At 48.2% G+C, this 8048-nt stretch overlaps 1 protein-coding gene across 2 annotated transcripts in view; it reads left to right on the top strand.

Annotated features, from left to right (window-relative positions):
• The window catches only part of LOC133127608 (TLE family member 5-like), a 34710-nt gene extending 34422 nt beyond the window's left edge, over positions 1 to 288 (top strand). For both annotated transcript variants that reach the window (XM_061240624.1, XM_061240625.1), the window contains exon 7: positions 1 to 288. This exon is cut by the window's left edge. The gene's annotated coding sequence lies outside the window, so the exon portion shown is untranslated.
• Positions 289 to 8048: the final 7760 nt, after the last annotated feature.

Raw genomic sequence — 8048 nt, 5'->3', positions numbered from 1 at the left:
AACTGAAAGGCCAGGCACGGACCCCACCTGAAGCCGGCTCACTCTGACTGAAATGACATTTTTTTCTACCTTTTCCTTTTCTTCACTTTGGACATAAGGCTGTGTTCAATGCACATTACCCACACAGAAACATTTAAATTAAAAACCGAGAAATCAAGAAACAATTTGAACATTGAGGACTTAAAAGATTCAGACAAAAGAATGGTATGTATGTATTTTTTGTGAAGGTCGATTATGTACACGATTTATGTATCTGAATATACATAGAATAAAAAGACCTTAAGTGTGCACAGCTGCATCCTGTGTGTGTCTGTTCTGGAGGTGTTTGGTGTGGCGTTCTAACGCGGCGTTTCCCAACGCGGTGTGTGCGGCACTCCTGTGCGCCAGGTGAGGTCGGGTGTGCCGGGGTAAAAACCCTTCCGTTCAAGTTCAAATGAATTAAAGGTCCCGCGTTGTGTAAACTGACATTTCCCTCGCTATGGAGTTGTTGGCGCTATAAAAACACTGAGAAAAGTATCAAAACGTACAGTCCCCCAAGAAATCCATACAATCCGTATTAAGAAACGGTGCCTTTCGACGAGCCGTTTGAAATTCCATAACTGTTTGAAGTCAGAACTGTATGCTCATTTGCATATGTCCGCCTTCAGCAAGACCCACCTGGTAACCGGAACGAATCCAAGTGCTCGGCACAGCGTCGCTCACAGACGGGATAGCCAATCGGAACAGAGGTTAATTGATAATAATGAGCCTTAAAGACACAGTCATTAAACAGCCTGTTCTTGGTAAAGCTCATGAGAGGTGCTGGAATTAATGATGTACCATGAGATTCTGTACGTTTGGGAAGTGTGCTGTAGAAGTAAAACTGTTGGGAAACGCTGGGCTCAAGTACTGATGAGGCACCAGAAGAGTGAACACACTGGAACCTGAAAATGCCTGCCGGACGCCCTACCTACCTGCCCCGTCCCAAACCTGCCCCTCCCAAACCTTCCCCGCCCCCAATTTAAAAATCAAACGTTACCCCATCTAGAGGAAAGTCCGCAGCGAGACTAGAGCACCTGGGGCCTCATTTATAAAACTGTGCTTAGGATTCATGTCAAAAGGTTGCGTCCTTAAGTCTGTGCTTTGGCCAGAAATGTTTTTTTTTTTTTTGTGTTATGAAAATCAATACTATAGCTTCGTTAAAAAAACGGGGAGGGGGGAGTTTAAAAAAGAAAAAAAAAGAAACATTTACTATAAAGGAAATCATTTGTGGGCAGTAAGGAATATTTATTGTGCCTTACGAAATAAATCAATGATGGTCTTGCTCTGTCTATGCGTAGGTTTATGTTTATATTTATGCTCTTTATCTTTATGCTGATGTGTCCTGATGCTTTGTCGAGTGGTACTGGAAGCTGAGCGTGGTATACCTGCTATCTTCAGTATGTCTGTAGTCATAGTTACTGATATACTTCAGCGCCATAGAGCTCCCAACTCCAAACTAAATTAGTGTTTACCTGGATTACTCGAGCCTTTATTTTATTTGATTAAACCTGAACGTATTTGTCATAGTAGAACTTTTACAACGGGGAACTTGGGTTGTAAAACCGGCTCGCGAATGAGTTGTCTGACAATGTAACCCAGTGAATAAAATTTGAGCGGGAACGAAAATGTAAAAATGGCCCGGCAAAAACACTGCGCACCAGAGGAATGCGACGCACGCACGCACGTACGGTTTTGGGGAGGCACACAGAGCACTACGGTCTCCATGGTTTCCGTCTCCAGTATGACGGCGTGTTTCAGGTGAGTGGTTTTGCGAGATGAGGGGGGAAGCAGAGAGTCTGGGGCCCTCAAAAAGCATTGGAACGTATTAGAACATATTTAACATATTAGAACATATTAGAACATATTGAACTTATTAGACCATAGGTGGCACAGGGCTTTCTGTGGGGGTGGGGCTTCATGGCCCATGATACTCTCCCTCAGTGACTACCTCCAAACCTGCAAACAGCAGGTCGGCCAGCGGACTATGCTCCGCCAACCAACCACGATGTGTATACGTCTTCACAGGCAGTTTTCCTTTAATTGATTTTTTTTATCCAATCAAATCCGTAGCTACGTTACCGAGTGTGCTAATCTGTCACTATTAGATTTCTAGATCTAAAAGCCGCTGCCTTCCAGTCTTCACTGAGGGGAGGAATGTACTAAAGCGGCTTAATGTGAGATCTTCGCATGGGGGCCCGGAGTCCCTGGGGTGCCCCCGCTGGGAGCACGCTGGGGAGGGTGACGGGAGTTTCAGTTTGGAGATGAAGGGTGGATGTGATCTGGTGAAAACCTGCGGTGTGTTCCACGAAGCACGATCGTTGAATTAGCTGGATAGCTGCCCACCGTTAAAACCCGGAACGGCTCTCTAGTCCGTGTTCTGGTCTTCCAGGTTGCAGTGCGGTTAACTGAGTAATCCTGCTCTCTAAAACAGCCCTGGAAGAGAATGAAGTCTGCTCAAAGTCTGAGGTGGCAGAGTAGCTTGGGTATGGAACGGGGCTGCTAACCCTGAGTGAGATCAAATTTAAAATCCTAGTTAAGCAACTTACATCCCAGAGTTCTGTACCCTTGTGTGAAATACTCAACCTGAATGTCTTAAGTGAAATACCCTCCTCCCTGAATAAACGGTACTCTGGAAAAATAAACAATATAAATGCATTCTTTGTTTTCTGAATGGATAGCTCTTCCGGAAAGTGAATTTGCAAACAATATAACACCATATGCCCAACAATGGCATTCGCACGGGTAAATTAACGGTGCTGGGAAATGTACTTGTAGTGGCTGCAAACTTTGATAGTTTAAATGTCTCATATGGTAGCCTATCATATATTTTAATCTGTTCAGTGTGGCTATTTACTGATAATGTAATTTATGTATTCAGGAATATGCACAAAATGTGTCCACAGTACAAATCACGTCCAGAGGGGGGCAGTGTTGCCTTAAAAATAAATCCATCCAAACAACTGAATGCTTTGATTGATTGATATGTTCCATATCATTCAGAGCCTACTGATATTATGTGAATTATTTACACAGTGAATCTTTCCCGTTCCACAACCTTGCAGCAGCCACAGTAAGAACGGCAAGGACGTTTTCCCCAGCGGGGTCCCTATCTGTGTTATCGGGGTATCCTCTCGCTTTCCCTCTTCTCTCACACTCTCCCTGTCTCTCTCCCTCCATCTCATTCTCTCTCTCTCTCTCTCTCTCTCTCACACACACACACACACACAACACACACGCTCAGTGATTGTCTCTTGTCCTGAATGACAGAGTACTGTCGCCCTGTTGGTGGTACACCCCCAACCCCCCCCACCCCCTCCCCCCCATCACCCCCCCCCCCCCCCCCCCCCCCCCCCCCTCCATCTCAAACCTCCCAGTGGGTTTATCTTGGATCCGAGCCCAGCTCTTAAGTAAATGGGAAACGGCCCTGTTTTGTTGTAGTGGGATAGTGGCCTTTCTGTGCGGGGAGGATGTGGTGGAGGGTTTTTTTTCCTGTAATATGGCAGATTGGATGTTTATGCTCCAGAACTGGAGCAAATGGTGTCGATAAAGATGTCAGCGATGTGACACTGAAGCCAGCTGAACAGAACGGGAGGAGAGGGGAGAGAGAGGAACGAACGCACGCACATGCCTGTTACGTCCCGTGACAGAATCGAAGAGAGAAGTGCACACGTGCGCGCATACGTGTTCCAGCCAAAATGAACATAAAGGAAGGGACACTAATGCTCACGCACATGTTACATGCCAAACCCAATTCAAGGGGAAAGGCCTGTGCATGCTCGCGTTACGTGTTACGTGCCGGAACCCAAGCACAGAGGGACGCACATGCCTGCGTGTTAATGCATGTTACAGACATGTAGAAGCACCGTTTGATTCTGGACCCCACGCGTGTGCTACAACACTGTGTGTCTTGTGCAGATGCAGTGTCATTGGGTTTAACCCTTTGAAGGGTGGGGGGTTTTTGGAATGTTTTTCTCAAAATTCTAAGTCAGTGTTCTAGAACCCCACTGCTTTCACTTTTCAGAAGTGATTGTGACATCAGCATCAGAATGTTCAGCTCGAGAACATTCCGATCTCATAATTGTGACCTCACAGCTTAAAGGGTTAATGCTTGTGCTGAACCACGAGGAGAGATTGGCAGAAGGCCCGAAAGGAAGAGCTCTTCTCCATCGACTCCCTCAGAACCATTTCTGCACCCCTTTTCCCTCTATCTCTCTATGTGTTCCCCCTCTCTTTGCTTTCCCTCAATCTGTTTCTCAGTCTCTTTCCCTCCTGCTCTCGCCCCCCCCCCCCCCCCTCTCCCTCCCTCTCTCTCATGGCTTGATTATAGAGATGTTCTGGCTGGCAGGGGGCGACACACACTGTGCTGTTTTATTCATGTGTCCCAGGAAGCGTGGGCTGTCAATCTCTGTCTCCCTCTCCATCTCTGCCCCCCCCCTCCCCCCCAATCTCTCCTTATGTCTGTCTCTTTAGTCTCTCTTCCTCTCTCTCTCCCTCCCTCTCTCCCATTTCCCTCTGTCAGTCTCATTCTCTATTGTTACTTCAATTGCTCCATCCTTGTGGAAGGCCTGCATTTCTCATCTTAGCTTTCATTTTCTTCTCTGTCTCTCCCTCTCCCCCCTTCTCTTTCTCTCTCTCCCTCTCCCTCCCCCTTCTCTCTCTCTCTCTCTCTCTCCCTCCCTCTCTCTCAGCCCACATTCACATTTCACTCATCTCTCACCCCAATCTTTCATTCTTCCTCTGCCTCTGTGCTGTCACATGTTGCACTGCAGTCTAATTGGGGGGAGGTGGGGGGGGGAGGGGAGGGGGGGGTCTGGGCTGTTGACATTGTGATGGGCCTCATACAGACACACACACACACACACACACACAACACATAGCCTGTCTCTTTTTTTCTAACCTCTATTTTTCTTTTTAGCTCTCTCACAGACAGACACACTTCAGCACCTAAAGATATCACAGGGAGGACGGTTCTGCACGTCCTTGAGGCGCTCTGGGATTTGTAGTACCTTTTTCCAGCAGGAGCACTTGTGCGGGAAACTGAAGTGTAGAAAACTACAATACAGATGTATACAATAAAAAACTTTTCTCCGTCCTCTTTCATCACCGTGCATTCAGTCCCCTGTCTTCTGTCTCACACTTCTCCTTCTGTGTGTGTGTGTGCGTGCGTGTGTGTGTGACTGCGTGTGTGTGTGTAAAGATCACACCACTCACCTGGAAGAACGCAAGAGAGAGAGAGAGAGAGGAAGAGAGAGCACATTCTCGCTGTGCCGTGGTGGGTAAGCTGTGTGTGGGTCGGTCCCTCGTGTGGTGGGCTGTTACCCAGCAGTCTGTGGGGTTGCCTTCCTGCCACTTTCATTTCCCTGTTACAATGACAGTCCCAACATCACCCCCCACCCCCGCCCCCCAGAGTCTCTCATTCCCCGTGCAAATATAACCGAATCTTCTCTGATTAAAGCCGGCTAAATCAATACGGAGATAGCTCCTCTGTCTCTCCCGTACAATCACGGGTGGGCAGAATTTGGAGTACTTTTTTATTCAATTCTGTATTTGCATGTACAGTATGTAATTATTACTTACAGTATGTGAAAGGGCTTGCTGATTGCCTCTTTGCAGCCTATGCCTCTGTTGTTTAGTTTCTAGTTTAATCCATATATTTCTTGGTTGACCTAGAGTTGTATCTTACCACTGACACCCTAAGTTCGCCTTTTTGGTCATTTAAGGTCAGAGTATGCCATGACGTGTATTGTGGCAAATAGATTTTACAAACCTTTAACGGATTGATTGAAGCGTATTCTTACATATTTTGCTACAAGATACATTTTGGTGTGTTTTTGGCCGTCCCTGCGTGGGACGTACTCCGAGGAGCCTCCCTGTTCTCTCACTGATAAGAGCGCATTCCCGAGGGCTTGCCCCGGCTTTGGTCGGCAGTGAACGGCTTTTCCATAGAAGTGAGCGGTCGGGGAGGAGCGCCGAGCGGCAGGATTCTCGTGTCTATCCGTCAGTAGACTGCTACTGATTCCGCTGTTGTTTCTGAAAATCGCTTTCATCCCCATCCTAATCATTTATTCATCCGGCTGCTACCTCTGCCCGGCAGGGGAGTTTGAAGTATGAAAACAGTGCTGGCTACGAGTCCAACACCGGCCCGACTGTATCTGATGCTAACCGCTTGTGCACCACAACCTAATGCTGGTAATCGTAATTTTAAAAATTGCCAGCTAGCGGCGGCACTATTGTGTATTTATTATGCAATCCAATTTGAACCCGATGAGACAATACAGTGTTAAATGGCCCTCTGTCAGCTGGTAAATGGTAGGATTTATCCTATTGCAGGCTGCCCACGCGTTTCCCCTGCCATTCAACTGCGGTCGCGGTGAGAGTGACGTGTGGTCAAACCGTGGCCCGTCTGCTCTGACAGTGCGGTTCTCTCCCGGCCTCCTTCCTCGCTGTCTCTAACACTCTCTCTCTCCCTCAAATGTCCATTCATGCTTCACTGACAAGACAAGTATACACTTGTGTTGCCAAAGCATTGTCTTAAACGCAGTGACTTAACCACTGTGTACTCGGCACCAACTCCACAGCAAGTCTCACAGGAACGGCAGGGTACGCCCTTATCTCTCTCTCTCTCTCTCCCTTGTTCTCTCTCTCTCCCACTGTCTGTCTATCTGTCTCTCTCCAGCGGTTTGTGGTAAGTTGTCTGGTGACCGTCTTATTCTGGCATACGTATAAAATTGCAGGATCTGTTCGCTGTTAGCGCAGGATCTGTTAGCTGTTAGCACAGGATTTGGCAGCAAAAGCCGCAGCGCCCCACATTCTCAAGAAAGACGAGCCAGGCATCCGTGACCACAACTTCCCCTTTGCCTAACTGAAACCTGGTCCGTGTTGTTCCCCTCATCGCCACCGGGCGGCGCAAAAGCGCCAGTTTAGTTACACTGACCTACACTGGTCCATATAACCGGGTTGTATTGTTTTGACGGGCGCATATTCCAAAGATAAAACAAGTAGAAATATCTGAGCGGAGTGTATAATTACGAAACTCTCAAAGACACACAGCGCTGTGGAAAGGAGAAGCCAATCCACTGCACTTTACGACAGGCTTTCATAACCACTGAGGGAGGCTGAGCCGTCATTATATGACATTACATTATTGGCATTTGGCAGACGCTCTTATCCAGAGCGACGTACAGTTGAGTAGACTAAGCAGGAGACAATCCTCCCCTGGAGTAAAGCAGGGTTAAGGGCCTTGCTCAAGGGCCCGGCGGCTGTGGGGATCTTATTGTGGCTACACTGGGATTCGAACCACCGACCTTGCGTCTGCCAGTCATTTACCTTAACCACTACGCTACAGGCCGCCCCACTACATAGCCACTGAGGGAGGCTGAGCCGTCATGAGGAATAGGTCCATGGTAGACTGACAGTCTAGCGCAGGGGTCGGCAACCCTGGTCCTGGAGAGCCGCAGGGTGTGCTGGCTTTCGTTGTTACTTGGCATTAATTGATCAATGAAAGCCGTTGATTACACAGTCAACCTACCTCACCTGGTTTCTTGGGTCTGAATTGGTTGCTTATTTTAAGGTGGAGACGAAAGCCAGCACACCCTGCGGCTCTCCAGGACCAGGGTTGCCGACCCTTGGTCTAGACAGGGTCCAGAGAGTGGACCTGCTCTGAGCGCAGGTACAGCGTAAGGCAGCCCGGCAGAGGGAAGGGTGCTGTGATGAAGGTACAGAGGGATAAAGGGATGGAGGGATGAGTAACAGAGAGACGGAGAGAGGCAGAGAGGGGAAAGGTGCAGGGTGAAGGAGGGGGAGAACCTGGAGCAGGAGAGGGAGGTTTGGAGGCATAGGCTGAGTGCTGAGTGCTTTGATTTCACTGGCCCGTGCCAGGAAGGATTTCAGGGTGTGGGGTCCCCTGGTTCTTTGGGGGGCCACCCCCCTGCCCTCCCCCAAACTAGGATGGTCTCTCACTAACGAGTGGAAATACACAGAGAATATGCAGTACATATTTGTGTGTATAGAGAGAGAGAGTGGTATAA

Source organism: Conger conger, chromosome 4 (assembly GCF_963514075.1).
Source record: "Conger conger chromosome 4, fConCon1.1, whole genome shotgun sequence".
Classification (NCBI taxonomy): domain Eukaryota; kingdom Metazoa; phylum Chordata; class Actinopteri; order Anguilliformes; family Congridae; genus Conger; species Conger conger.
This window is presented reverse-complemented; position numbering and strand designations above follow the sequence as displayed.